This window comes from Marmota flaviventris, chromosome 10 (genome assembly GCF_047511675.1).
Source record: "Marmota flaviventris isolate mMarFla1 chromosome 10, mMarFla1.hap1, whole genome shotgun sequence".
NCBI classification, from domain to species: domain Eukaryota; kingdom Metazoa; phylum Chordata; class Mammalia; order Rodentia; family Sciuridae; genus Marmota; species Marmota flaviventris.
Window position 1 is genome coordinate 29349965 of NC_092507.1, and position 14708 is coordinate 29364672.

Here is a 14708-nt window from a genome sequence, read left to right on the forward strand (position 1 = left end):
CAAAAAGCATGTGGGAACACCACCTGTTGCTCACACAGCAAGCACCAAAAAGGCTAGATAACTTCTAAACAAAAACTTCATAATTCATGGAACATTGGTTAGAGTACACAAAAGGGGCCTGACCAGTAGTGAGAATAATTAGCATTCAACCTGACTTGAAACATAATTTCACATAACAAATCCTACCAGAAAAGATCAAACTACCTTCAAGTATCATCTAACAAGATAAAATGTATGGCCTCCAGTCAAAAATGATCAGACATGTGAAGAGGCAGAAATGATGAGACACAAAAGAAAAGTCAACCAAATTAAACTTACCCAGAAATAACTGGTGTTAAATTTAGGCTATAAAAGCAGTAAACAATTATTCAACTGTATCCTTTGTGTTCAAAAGTTAAAGACATGTAAGATATAAAACAGATTCAAATCAACTCTCTAAGGATGAAAACTGTAATGTCAAAAATTATAAAAAGTAAACTAAGTAGGTTTGATGGCAAATTAGACATTGCAGAAGAAATATTTAATGAACAGACACAGAAATGGAAACTATCCCAAACAAAACACACAGAATATTTTAAAAATAAATATAGCATTAGTAAGCTATAGGAAAATTTCAAGCAATCTAACAAATATATAATTGAAGTCCCCAATAAAGAAGAGAGAAGTCAAATACAGAAAAACTATTTGAAAAAATTAAGGTTTTTTTCCAAAGTCTGATGAAAACTATAAACCCACAGATTCAAGAAGCTCAACAAATCCCGAGCACAAGAAACATGAAGACAATTATACTAAAAAACAAAATCAAGTTGCTCAAAACCAGTGAAAATTTTCAAATCCAAAGTAAAAACACATCTTTTATATTAAGGAACAAAGATAAGAATCATAATGGATTCCTCATTGGAAAACACACGGCGAGAAGACAGTAAAGCAATATATTTAAACTACTGAAAGAAAAATAGTGTCAAGTTTGGATTCTATACCTCTTAAAAATATCTTGCAAAAATGAAGGTGGGGCCAGACGTGGTGGTGCACACCTCTAATCCCAGTGGCTCGGGAGGCTGAGGCAGGAGGATCTCAAAGCCAGCCTTAGCAACAGTGAAATACTAAGCAACTGAGACCCTGTCTCTAAATAAAATACAAAACAGGGCTGGGGATGTGGCTCAGTGATTGAGTGTCCCTTAGTTCAATCCCCGGTACCCCACAAAAAATAGTGAAGGGCGGGGCTGGTGGGGTAGTTTAGTGGAAGAGCATTTGCCTAGGTTTTATCTCCAGCACCAGATTTAGAGATAGAGCACATGCTTAGCATTCCTGAGACCCTGAATTCAGTCTCTAGCCCTCCCATCCTCCAAAAGAAGAGATAAAGCTCACTATTTTTTCCAGATATAGAAAACCTGAGAGAATTGACCTACAGACCATACCATTAGAAGTGTTAAGGGAAATCTCAGGCAGATGGAAAAAGATCTGTGGGAAGCTGTTCTCACACGTGATTGGGTACCTCCCTGACTGGGTGTGAGGTACTCAGACCAGCTGAGTCAGAGCTTTCCCCACGCTTTCCAGGTGCGAGGGCCTGTCTGTGTGGGGATGTGACTGACCATTGACCTGAAAACCAGTCACTGACCCTGACCTTGGAATGCTGTCCCCATCGACCTTCATTGGATGGAATTTTCCCCTGAATTTTTTGTTCCCCAATAAAAGCTCACTCTCTGGCATGCCTCTCTCTCTCCTGCTGGTCTCTTGTGTAAACCTTGCTACCGCCAGGTGGCTCGAGGCAGGAGCCCGGAGAAACCGTCTCTTAGCTGGGCAAGAAAAAGGTAAAATGTGTCTTTATTTTGATCTCACTAGTTAACTTCTATGTTTGGAACCTCTAGTGTGAAGCTAGCGTGCTGGTCGTGCTGGTCATGCGGCAGAAAGATCTCCAAAGGAAATATCAAGCTGCACAAAAGAATGATGAGCACTGCAAATGATAAGAACATGAGCAAACACTACAACTTTTGTTCTTATCATTTAAATCTCTTTAAGAGATAATAATGCGGGCTGGGGTCATAGCTCAGTGGTAGACCACTTACCTACCACATATGACTACTGGGTTCAATCCTCAGCACCACATAAAAATGAATAAATAAAATAAAGGTATTGTGTCCATATACAAATATAAAAAATTTAAAAAGAGATAATTATGTAAGCAAAAATAATAATGTGGCCAGACATGGTGGTGCACACCTGTAATCCCAACTACTTGGGAGGCTGTGACAGAAGGATCACATGTTTGAGGCCAGCCTCAGCAACTTAGCAAGACTCTGTCTCAAAAATTAAAATCAAAAATAATAGTAATAATGTAATGTGAGATTTATAACATGTAAAAATTAAATGTATGATAATACCAGGCTAAAGAGGATAAATGGAAGTATATAGTTTATAAAGTTATCATTATATGCAAAGTGATATAATATCACTTGAAAGTGAGCTGTGTGATAAACTAAAGACAGATACCATAAACCCTAAAGCAAACACTGAACTAGCAAATCAGAGAATTATAGTTCATAAGCCAACAAAGAAGATAAAATAAGATCATAAAAAATACACAACCCCTCTGAAACTCCCTGAACTTGGGGTTCAGGGGATTGATTGATTACAACAAAAGCTGTACCCTCTGAACCTGGCTGCAGCCAAATAAAACAGTTTCCTGCTGGAAAAAAAAAATACACAACCCAAAAAAGGCAAAAAGAGAAAATAAAGACAGGAAAAAAGGAACACAGAACGAATAGCAACATATTGAGCTCAAACCTAGTAATATCATTAATCACAATAAATGCAAATGGTTTAAACACCCAAATTAAATTAAGGGTTTATGAAATTGGATTAAAAAAATAGGATCCAACTATATGCTGCCTACAAGAAATGTTTAAAGATAAAGATATAAATTAGGTTAAAAATAAAATGATAGAGAAGATATACTCACACTAATTTAAAAGAAGATGTTAGGTTTTAAAGTAAATTTTAGAACATACGGTGTTATCACAAATAATTTAATTTCATACTGACAAATGGATCAATTCATCAGGAAAACATAACAATCCTAAATGTTTACATACCTAACAATAGAACTTCAAAATAAATGAAGCAAAAAATGAACGAAACAAATGATAAACAGACAAATCTATCATTATAATCAGAGATTCAACATCCCCTTCTTAAACTATAGAAAAAATAGACAGAAAACCAGTAAATCTATAGAATAAACATAATAAAACTGACATAAATGACATTTACACAATATTCCATCCAGGAACAGTAGAACACACATTCTTTTCAGATACACAGAATACTTAACCAACAGGCCATATTCTGGACCATAGGACAAGCCTTAATACACTTGAAAGGATTCAAGTTATACAAAGTTTGTTCTTTGACCATAATTAAACTAGAAGTCAATAGCAGAACATCTCTAAAAAAATCTGCAAATATTTGGAAACTGAATGGCACACAGTAAATAACCCATGTGGAAAGAAGAAACCAAAAGGAAAACTAGCAAGTAAACAACATATCAAAGTTTGAGGCATATTGCCATTGTGCAATACTTTGGGGAAAATGTATAGCATTAAACACCGGTGTTCTAAAAGAAGCAAGTTCCAGTTGGTAGCCTTACAGTCCATCTTAAGCAAACTAGAAATAGCAAGTGAAACACCAAGTAAATAGAGGAAAGGAAACAATAAAGACCAGAATAGAAATCAGTGAAATGAAAAAACAAAAAGGATCAGTAGAGAAAAAATAATGAAACCAAAAGCTGGTATTTCTTTTTTTTTTTTTTTTTTTGGGGGGGGGGTGGGATGGGTACTGGGGATGGAACTTGGGGGCACTCAACCACTGAGCCATATCCCCAACCCTATTTTGTGTTTCATTTAGAAACAGGATCTCACTAAGTTGCTCAGTTCCTCGCTGTTGCTGAGTCTGGCTTTGAACTAGCAATCCTCCTGCCTCAGCCTCTTGAGCCACTGGAATTATAGGTGTGGGCCACCATGCCCAGCAAACGCTGTTCTTTCATTGAGAAGATCAATAAATATGATAACCTCTAATCAAACTAATCAAAGAATAAGGAAAAAATGCAAATATTTTATTCTAATATCTGGAATGAAAAATATTATACCACTACAAATTCATTAGCTATTAAAAGATGGCACATACCTGTAATCCCAGCAGCTCAGGAGGCTGAGGCAAGAGGATACAAGTTCAAAGCCAGCCTCAGCAAATTAGTGAGGTCCTACACAACTTAGTGAGACCCTAACTCAAAAATAAGAAGGCCTGGGATATAGCTCAGTGGATAAGCATACCTGAGTTCAATTCCCAGTACTAAATATATATATGTAATGGGGGGCCACATGTGGTGGTGTACACCTATAATTCAGCAACTCAGGAGGCTGAGAAAGTAGGATTCCAAGTTTGAGACCAGCCTGGGCAATTTAGCAAAACCATCTATGAAAATAAAAAATAAAAAAGGCTGGGGATGGGCTGGAGTTGTGGCTCAGTGGTAGAGCACTTACCCTGCAACTGTGAGGCACTGGGTTCGATCCTAGCATCACATAAAAACAAATAAAGGCATTGAGTCCATACACAACTAAAAAAAGATATTAAAATGTTGGGGGCAGGGCGCTGGGGATGTAGCTCAGTAATACAGTATGCCTGGATTTAGTCCCCAAGGCCACAAAAATAGGAGTAATAATAATAATAGAATACTATAAGCAATTTTATGCCAATAAAGATGACATCTTAGATGAAAAGAACAAATCTCTTGAAAAACAAACTACCAAAGCTTACTCAGAAGAAATAGCCCAAATAGCCTTGTGTCTAATAAAGGAATCAAGTTGTAGTTTAAAATCTCCCAACAAAGAAAAGAACTCCAGGGCCAGATGGCTTCACTGCTGAATTATAACAAACATTTAAGGAAGGACTAATAGTTGTATACAAACTGTTCCATAAAATTGAGGAGCATGAAATACTTCCTGTTTTATTCTGTGAGGCAAAGCATTAGCCTGTTACCAAAATCAGTCAAAAACTTTACAGGAAAACTATAGTCCAGTATTTCTCATGAATAAATAAATGCAAAATTGTAGCAGGTAAAATCCAACAATATTAAGAAAGGATGATACATCATGACCAAGTGGTATTTATCCCAAAAAAAGCAAGACTGATTTAACATTTCAAAATTAGTCAATGTGGGTGGGGATGTGGCTCAAGCGGTAGTGCGCTCGCCTCGCATGTGTACAGCCCGGGTTCGATCCTCAGCACCATATACAAACAAAGATGTTGTGTCTGCTGATAACTAAAAAATAAATACTAAAATTCTCTCTCTCTCTTTAAAAAAAAAAAATTAGTCAATGTAATTCAGACAAAAAAAGAAATGATCATCATAATAGACACAGAAAAGGCATTCAACAAAATCCAATACCCTTCTATGATTAAAAACACTAAACAAACTAGGAATGTAAGGGAATTTCCTCAGCCTAATAAAGAGCAAGTATGAAAAATCCACAGCTAACATCACTCTTAACAACAAAAAACTGGATCGTGGGCTGGGGTTGTGGCTCAAAAGTAGAGCGCTTACCTAGTATGTGTGAGGCACTGGGTTCAATTCACAGCACCACATACAAATAAATGAATAAAATAAAGGTTCATCAACATCTAAGAAAAATGGAATCTTTCCCTTTACAATCAAAAACAAAGATATTCAGTCTCCTATTTTAGCATTATGCTGGAGATTCTAGGCAATCAATCAACCTATCAATCAATCAAAGGCATCCAGATTAAAAAGGAAGGAGTAAAACTGACTCTGTTCACAGACATAGCAATTTGTGTTGGAAATCTAATGGAATTAACACCACCAAAAAAAAAAAAAAAAAAAACCTACTAGAAATAATAGATGAGTCTAGTAAAGTCAATATAGTACACACACACACATACAAAAAAAAAAATCAACTATATTCCTGGGCAATAGCAAGGAAGAATCAGAAATAGGAATTTTAAAAATAGATATAAACGGTGGTACATGCCTATAATACCAGCTACTCAGAAAGATGAGGCAGGAGGATTATAAGTTCAAAAGTCTGAGGTCACCTTGGACAATTTAGCAAGACCCTACCCCCAAATTAAAAAAAAAAAAAAATTGTAAAGGGCTGGGGATGTAGCTCAGTAGTAGAGCACTCCTGGATTCAATCCCCAGGGAAGAAAGGAAGGAAGGAAATGTTTTAAATAAAACCATTTACAATATATTAAAAATACAAGCTTGCCTAGCATGTGCAGGGCCCTAGGTTCAATCCCCAGCACTGCAAAAAAGAGAGAGAGAGATACACAGAGAGATACACAGAGATAAATCTGACCAGAAATGTACAAGATCTAAACACTGAAAATTTTAAAACATGATCAGAAGAATTCTGAGAAACCCAATAAATGGAAGGATATATTGTGTTCATTGGTTGAAAGTCTTAAAATTGTTAAACTTTCAATTCTAGCCAGGTGTAGTGTGCAGGCCCATAATCTCCGCTACTTCAGGGGCTGAGGCAGGAGGATCACAAATTCTAGGCCAGCCTGGGCCACTTATCAAAACCCTTTCTCAAAATTTTAAAAAGGGTTGTGGATATACCTCAGTGGTAGAATGATCATCTAGCATGCATGAAGCCCCAAGTTCAATCCCCATTACTGAAAAACAAAATGTCAGTTCTCTCCAAATAGATCTATAGATTCAATACAATTGAAATCCAAATCCCAGCAGATTCTTTTTGTAGAAATTACCAAGATGATAAATATAGAAATGCAAAGTATCTATAATAGCCAAAATATAAAAACTTTGAAATAGAACAGTATTGGAGTGCTAGCCCTTCTGATTTCAAGACTTACTAGAAATCTACAATAATCAAAGCAGTGTGATGTGAAGATATATAGACATATAAGGGAAACAGAATAAAAAGTCCACACATAAACACAAACATACATATGGACAACTGATTTCAACAAAGATACAAAAGCAATTCAGTGGAAAAAAGATTCTTTTCAACAAATGGTATGGACCAGGCATTTATGTGCAAAAAATACTTCAGTTCATACTTTGCAGCATACTTTTATATAAAACATATAAAAACATCAAAGACTTAATGTAAAGCTAAAATTATAAAAACTTCTAGAAGAAGCATAGTGACCTTATATTAAACAAAATTTCTTTGATATGACGATAAAAAGCACAATTCCTAAATTTAGGAAACTGATAAATCAGACAATAAATATTTAAAACTTCTACTCTACAAAAGATGCCATTAAGAGAAAGCAAAACAAGACATGGCTCAGGAGAAAATATTTGCATACCATATATCTAATGAAGGACTTGTTATTACATACACATACGTATTATGTGTGTACGCACATATGTGTGTGTATATATATGTATATATAACCATTTTTTAAATAAACGAATATATATATGTGTGTGTGTATGTATATATATGTGTGTGTGTGTGTGTATATATATATATATAAAACCATTCCTAGCTAACCCAGTTTTTTAAATAGGCAGATAGTTTAAACAGACCTTTAACATGCATGACAAATAAGCACATGAAAAGATGCTCACAATCATTAGTCATTAGTAAATGCAAATTAGGGCTGGGGCTACAGCTCAGCAGTAGAGGGCTTCCTAGCATGCACAAGAGAAGCTCAGAAGAAATGCACATTAAAATTAAAACCCACTAAGATATTACACACTTAATAGATTGGCTAAATTAAGAGTGACCAAACCAAATGGTGAGGACGTGGAGGAACAGGAACTTTGCTACAATATGGCCTGACAGTTCTACTCCTAATTGAATACCCAAAAGAAATGAAATCATATATCCACACAAAAGTTTGTATACAAATGTTCACAGCATAATTATTCATAAGAGCCAAAAAGTGGAAACAAGCCAAATGTACATGAACTGACAAATGGATAAAGAAAATATCCATACAGTAGTATGTTGTCCTGAAATAAAAAAGAATAAAATGTGATGTATGGTACATGAATGAATATTGAAAATGTTCTGCTGAGTGAAAAAAATCCAGTCACAAAAGACCACATATTGTATAATTCTATTTACATGAAATGTCTAGAATGAACCAACAGTAGCTTGTACCTGGGGCAGGTGGATGGGGTAAAGTCGGGTAGAGTGGGGGATGACTACCGATGGGTACAGAATTTCTTTAGAGGATAAAAATGTTCTAAAATTAGATTGTGATAATGAGTAAATAACCTGTGAATTTAACTAAGAAACACTGAATTATACACTTTAAATGGGTGAACTGTATAATATGTGAGTTATATCTCAGTGATGCTGTTAAAAAGTTTGTTTCTTAAAAAGACAAAAGATGGGCTGGGTTTGGACTCAGTGGTAGAGTGCTTGCCTGGCATATGTGAGGCACCAGGTTCGGTCCTCAGCACCACATATAAATAAATAAAATAAAGGGGACTGAGGTTGTGGCTCAGCGGAAGGGTACTCGCCTCGCACATGCGAGACCCTGGGTTCGATCCTCAGCACCACATAAAAATAAATAAGTGAAACAAAGGTATTGCGTCCAATTACAACTAAAAAATAAATATAAATTTTTTTTAAAAAAATAAAGGTACTGTGTCCAACTACAACTAACATGTGTGTGTATTTTTTTTTAATTAAAAGATACCCTACCATAGAATCAAGTCATTCCAATCCTAGATATTTACCTAAGAGAAATGAAAACACTTGTCCATACAAACATTTGAACTCAATATTCATAGCAGCTTCATTTGTAATAGCCTCAAACTGAAAACAACCCAAATGTCCATCAACAAGACAGGAATGAATAAACACACTGTAGTATATTCCTAAAATGAAATGTTATCTAGCCATAAAGTGGAATCAAGTATTGACACACACAACATGGAAAAATCTCAAAAATATTTACACTGAGTGAAAGAAGCCAGACAATACAGAGTATATACTCTAGGATCCCACTTAAATAAAATTCTAGAAAACACAAACTATAATTCCAGAAAATATATGCTGGGGAGGGGAGGTCACAAGATAATGTTCTGGGAGGTGACTAGATTATGATGATGGTTATATAAACATATCAAAACTTATCAAATTACACAATTTAAAGGTATACAGTTTGTAGTTATCAGTTTGTATTCACTGCACAAACAAACAAAAAAAGCTATAGATCCCAGGGCCACATCACCAGAGATTCAGATTCAGTAGATCTGTTGGGATCTGGATGGCTTTGTTTGCAACAAGCTCCCCAGATGATTCTGACCATCTGTAAGCCTGAGGGACACTTGCTGGAGAGCACACCAGCATTTCTCAATCTTTAATCTATGTCTGAGTCTCCTGTGAACTTGTTAAAAGGAGGAGTCTGATTAGCAGGTCTGATCTGGGGCCCAACATGCTTCATTTTAACAAGCTCCCAGGTGAAGCTGATGCTTCTGATCCACAGACCTGGACACATTTTGTCAGGAGTCAAGGATAAGGAATTATATTACATGTGAAGGAAGCTAAAAAACAAAGTAAGATAGGCAATGAAGCCAAGCAGCAGAGGGGAATGAAGAGCATTCTTGGATGTTTTGGCTTTCTTTTGGCTACTATAAATTTCTTAGGAAGGGTATACAATACGATCTAATCATTGATGGAGGAAGATGATCCAAACAGCAGTATGTGAAGGATAGACCGGACTGGCAAAGAGACACCTGCCAAGAAGCTATTGCAAAATTAGGCAGAGGATATGAACAGGTTATTCATGTTCTCCTTTGGCTCTCTGTGACTGGGGCAGGGCTGAAATCAAGCCATGGGGGAAACAGGGATGTAGAAGCTGGAATCAGGCAAGGCTTGACCATCCCAAAGGACCTTCAAGAGCAGGACAAAAGAGGTGAGGTGTGTGCAGAAACAGAAGGAGGAGGTGGAAAAACAGGATCCAAAAAAAGTAGGAAGGAGGCAGGATGGGGAGTTATGTCACTAAGCCTTGTCAATTATCTTTTTTTTTTTTTTTCACATTCAATTTTATCTGCCACTTCATCCTGCCCTTTTTGGTCATCACAGTTCTTATTGAAACACTTAGCTGTAAGAGGCTGGCAAACTTTTGATCAGTTAAAAAAAAAAATGGTAAGAACTAATAATAGGTTGAATTATGTACCTCCCAAAACAAAAAAGATTTGTTAAAGTCCTAACCCCCAGTACCTTATTTGGACATAAGTGACCATATTTGGAAATAAGGTTGTTGCTGATGTGACTAGTTAAGGTGAGGTCATTCTGAAGCAAGGTGGGTCCCCAAACCACAATGGCTGGTGTCCTAGAAGAGAAAACATGGGCTGGGGATGTAGCTGGGAGGGTATAGCACTTGCCTAGCATGTGCAAGACCCCAGATTCAATCCCCAGTACCTTAAAAGAAAAGGACACCAAGACTCATAGCTACCACCAGAAACTAGGAGAAGGCAAGGATGGATTCACCTACAGGTTTCAGAGGGAGCAGAGTACTACTGATGGCTTAATTTCAGACTTCTAGCCTCCAGAGCTGTGAAACAACACATTCCTGGTTGGTTTTTTTTCTCTTTAATCTATTTGTTTTCATTTATTTATTTATTGCCTTATTTATTCACTTATTTTGTGGTACTGGGGATTGAACTCAGGGGCATTCTACCACTACATCCCCTTTTCATTTTTTTGTTTTGAGACAAGGTCTTGTTAAGTTGCTGAGGCCAGCCTTGAACTTGTGATCCTCCTTTCTCAGCCTCCCAAGTCAATGGAATTACAGGGGTGTGCCACTGTGCCTGGCTCAATCCTGTTGTTTTTAGCCATCCAATTTATGGCACTTTGTTATAGCAGCTAGGAAACTAACACAACTACCTTTTGAAATATAGGTGTATTTACATATTTATAAGTTACATATATATGTACTACTATACTAATATGTTTTTAAAATAAAAATAGAATTTAAAAACAGTATTTTAAAATTATTTTTACTTCATTAATGGTATAAAAAAATCTTTCAATGAGTAGTGTTTCTTAAGTAGGCTTCATATTATAGTTTGAAATTCTTGGTTAAATATCATGACACAGAAATACAAAGATGTAATTCTAAATTCAATTATTTTCTATAGAAATGACTATCATGGCCAAATTTAAAATTAAAAAATGATATGTAGTTTCAAATAGAATTGTATCACTGACTGTGCTTAACTCCAATTATGCAAAAATTTTGTTGCAATTTGGCTAATTCCCACTTTCCCCAATGTCAGTAATTTGTTATTGCAAAATAATCAAAATGCTATATTAAAATTTAAAGCTCACCAAAACTCTTCACTGAGAAATTTTAAAACCAATTAAAGAATTGTTTCCCTGCCTTCTAAATGTGAATTTATGAGATGTTGCATCATTTTCAGCAGCAAAATCACATAATAACGAAACAATTTCCAATTTTCAAAATGCCTTTTGCATAGCATGAGTATTTTTAGAAAAGTAGTTATTTTCTCACTCCTTTGAGGGAAAAATGTAATCATGTCCTCAAAGGGACATATTGCATATTTGTTTTCCTAACATCTGTTAAGTAGCATGCTACTAAAAAATAAAAATAAAAAAAAATCCTTTTATTATCACAGAAAAAGTCAGCAAATTGGACATCCATCTTTTTTGTAAAAGAAAAACATATAAACTAATCTAAGTAATTTACCATTAAATAATCAATGAATCTCTGGGAAATAATAAAAGATCCTTTCGACAACTCCTTACACAGGATGTCCTTTATTCCTTAGGAAGATTACCCTACTTATTTAACCAGGCCCACACAGACTTCGATAAATCCTGCAACATGAAGGACAGCAAGTCAGGTACAGCTTTCTGTCCCTGTGTGCTGTGGAACTCCCACCCTACGCCCAAGAAACTGCATGTCCTCTTACAACACATAAAGACAGTGGGGCCCATCTCAACCTGTGCAGTACATACTTGCTATACTCGATTTCTTGCTCATTTTTTAGAAATAAATGTATTGGTAACCCAGATGCTTGCACATGCCTGTAATCCCAGTACTCAAGAGGCTGGGATGGAGTCCAGGAGTTTGAGGCCACCTGGGCAACCAAAGGAGACACTTGTAAGAAAAACAAAGAAAGAAATGCATTGGTAAAGCATCTACAGGAAGCCTACAGCTAATAGCTAACATTCTACTTAGTAGTAAAAGACTCATTGCTTTCTATAGATGAGCAAGAACAAGGCAAGGATATCTGTTCTCCCCACTCTTACTGAACATAGTGGTGGAGGTGCTGGCCACCATGACAAGGCATAAAAAGACAAGCCATGCTCAGGCTGGGGCTGGAGCCCAGTGATAGAGCACTTGTCTACCACATGTGAGGCCCTGGGTTCGATCCTCAGCACCACATAAAAATAAAGGCATTGTGTTGTGTCTATCTACATCTAAAAAATAAATATTAAAAAAAAAAGCCATGCAGATTGAAAAGCAAAGAATAAAACTGTCACTAATCATGATGAGTCACAGACGACATGGAAAATCCCAAGGAATCTAAAAAAAAAAAACAAAACTAAACTCTAGAACTAATAAGAAAGTCACAGATATAAGATAAGCATATAAAAAATAGTTGTATTGCTCTATGCCAGCAATGAACACACAGACACTGATTAAAAATATAGTAGCAACCAGGAGATCTAAATAAGAGACATGCTGTGCTCTTGGATTGAAAGACAACACAGTAAAGATTTTGGTTCTCCCCCAAATTAATGTACAGGTTTAATGAGCTCCTATCAAAATCCCAGAAAGAATTTTCAAAGTTATACATAGGATTGTTGTAAAAATGTATATGGAAAGATAAAGGAACTACAACAGCAAAAATATTTTTTAAATGAAAACTAAAATAGGAATCATTCTTATTGAATTCAAGAGTTATTATATAGCTACAGTAACCAATGCTATATAGTATCAGTTGAGAGACACACAGATCAATGGAATAAAAAGAAGCCAGAGTAGCCCCTATACAACTATAGGCAAATGATTTTTGACAAAAGTGCAGAAGCAGTTCAGTAAAGGAAGAACAGTTCTTTTAACAAATTGTTCTGGCATAGTTGGATATTCATAGGTCAAAGAAACAAACACAACCTCAATCTGAACCTTATACATCATAGAAAAATTAACCAAATCAAAACTGATCACATATTTAAATGTAAGGCAAAAAACTGTAACTTTTAAGAAGATAATGTAGGGGAAAAATCTTCAGAACTAGGACTCAGTAAAGAGTGTTTAAGGCGAACCCCAAGAACTTAATTCATAAAAAGAAAACTGGAAAAAACTTGATTGGGCCAGGGATGTAGCTCAGTGGTAGAGTGCTTACCCGGCAAGTGTGAGGCCCTGCATTCAATCCCTAGTACTGGCAGAGGGAGGGAGGACAACCTTGATTGACTTCATCAAAAATTTTAAAATTCATGCTGTGTGAGAGACCATGTTAAGATAATGGAAGGACAAGCTATAGATTGGGAGAAAATACTTATAAACTATATTTTTAAAGAAAAACTAGTATCCAGAATTTATAAATTCAATAATTAAAAAATTTCAATTAGAAAATGGGCAAAAAACATTAACAGACATGTCACTGAAGGTGATAGACAGATGGCAAATAAACACATAAGAAGATTTCAGCATCATTAGCCATTAAGTAAATTAGGACCATGATAAGATATCACTGCCCTCTTCTCAGAAAAAGTAAAAAAAAAAAAAATAATAATAACAACAACAACAAATCTTAATGCTATTGAGAATATGGAGAAATGGAATCACTTGTCCTTTACTAGGAGGAATATAAAAGGATAGATATTCTGGAAAACCTTCTGGAATTTTTGTTTAAAAAATAAAACATGCTACCATCATATGTATGATCCAGCAGGTGTGCTCTTTGACATTTATTGTAGTCTAATGAAATCTTAGGTTCACAAAACCCTGAATTTAAGATTCATAAGAATATGTACATAAATGTTTGTAGCAGCATTATTTACAAATAGCCCAAAACTCTAAACAACCCAGATGCCCTTCAGTGAGCAAATCATTCAACAAGTAGTTGTACATCCATACTATGGAGTCCTATTCAGCAATATAAAGGAATTAATTATTGATACATGAAACAACCTAGAGGAATACAATCCTAGAGGAAAGCCATCCCAAACACGATAAACTAGATGATTTCATTTAATAATGACAAAATTATGGAAATGGAGAACAGATTAGTGACTGCCCATGATATAGGAGTGTGGTAGGCTGACAGGGATGAACCCAGAGCTATAAAAGGCATGATGATGAATCACTGGGGTGCTGGGAATGTTTTGGAACTTGACTAAACCCATGTGAGTGTCCTGGTCATGATACTGTGCTAAGGTTTTGCAAGATGTTACCATTAAATTTCGACAGATTTTTAAACAGTCTATCTTGCAACTTTGGTCAAAGGGTACATGGGATCATTAGGCAATATTTCTTAACCTCTGCTGATATGTCTACAATTATCTAAAATTAAATTTTTAATATTTTAAAATGTTTATATAAATGAACTGACAGGAATTCTAATATATTCTTCTCACACCATAATTAATCAACTTAGGCACAATTTTAGAAATTACTGCCACATTCTACTAGTTTGTGTCTTTGTGTCCCTTTGTGTGTGTGATGATGTG

At 35.6% G+C, this 14708-nt stretch overlaps 1 protein-coding gene across 4 annotated transcripts in view; it reads right to left on the minus strand.

The window, feature by feature from the left end:
* The window catches only part of Rhbdl2 (rhomboid like 2), a 51154-nt gene that overhangs the window by 9204 nt on the left and 27242 nt on the right, over nucleotides 1-14708 (minus strand). The window lies entirely within an intron of this gene.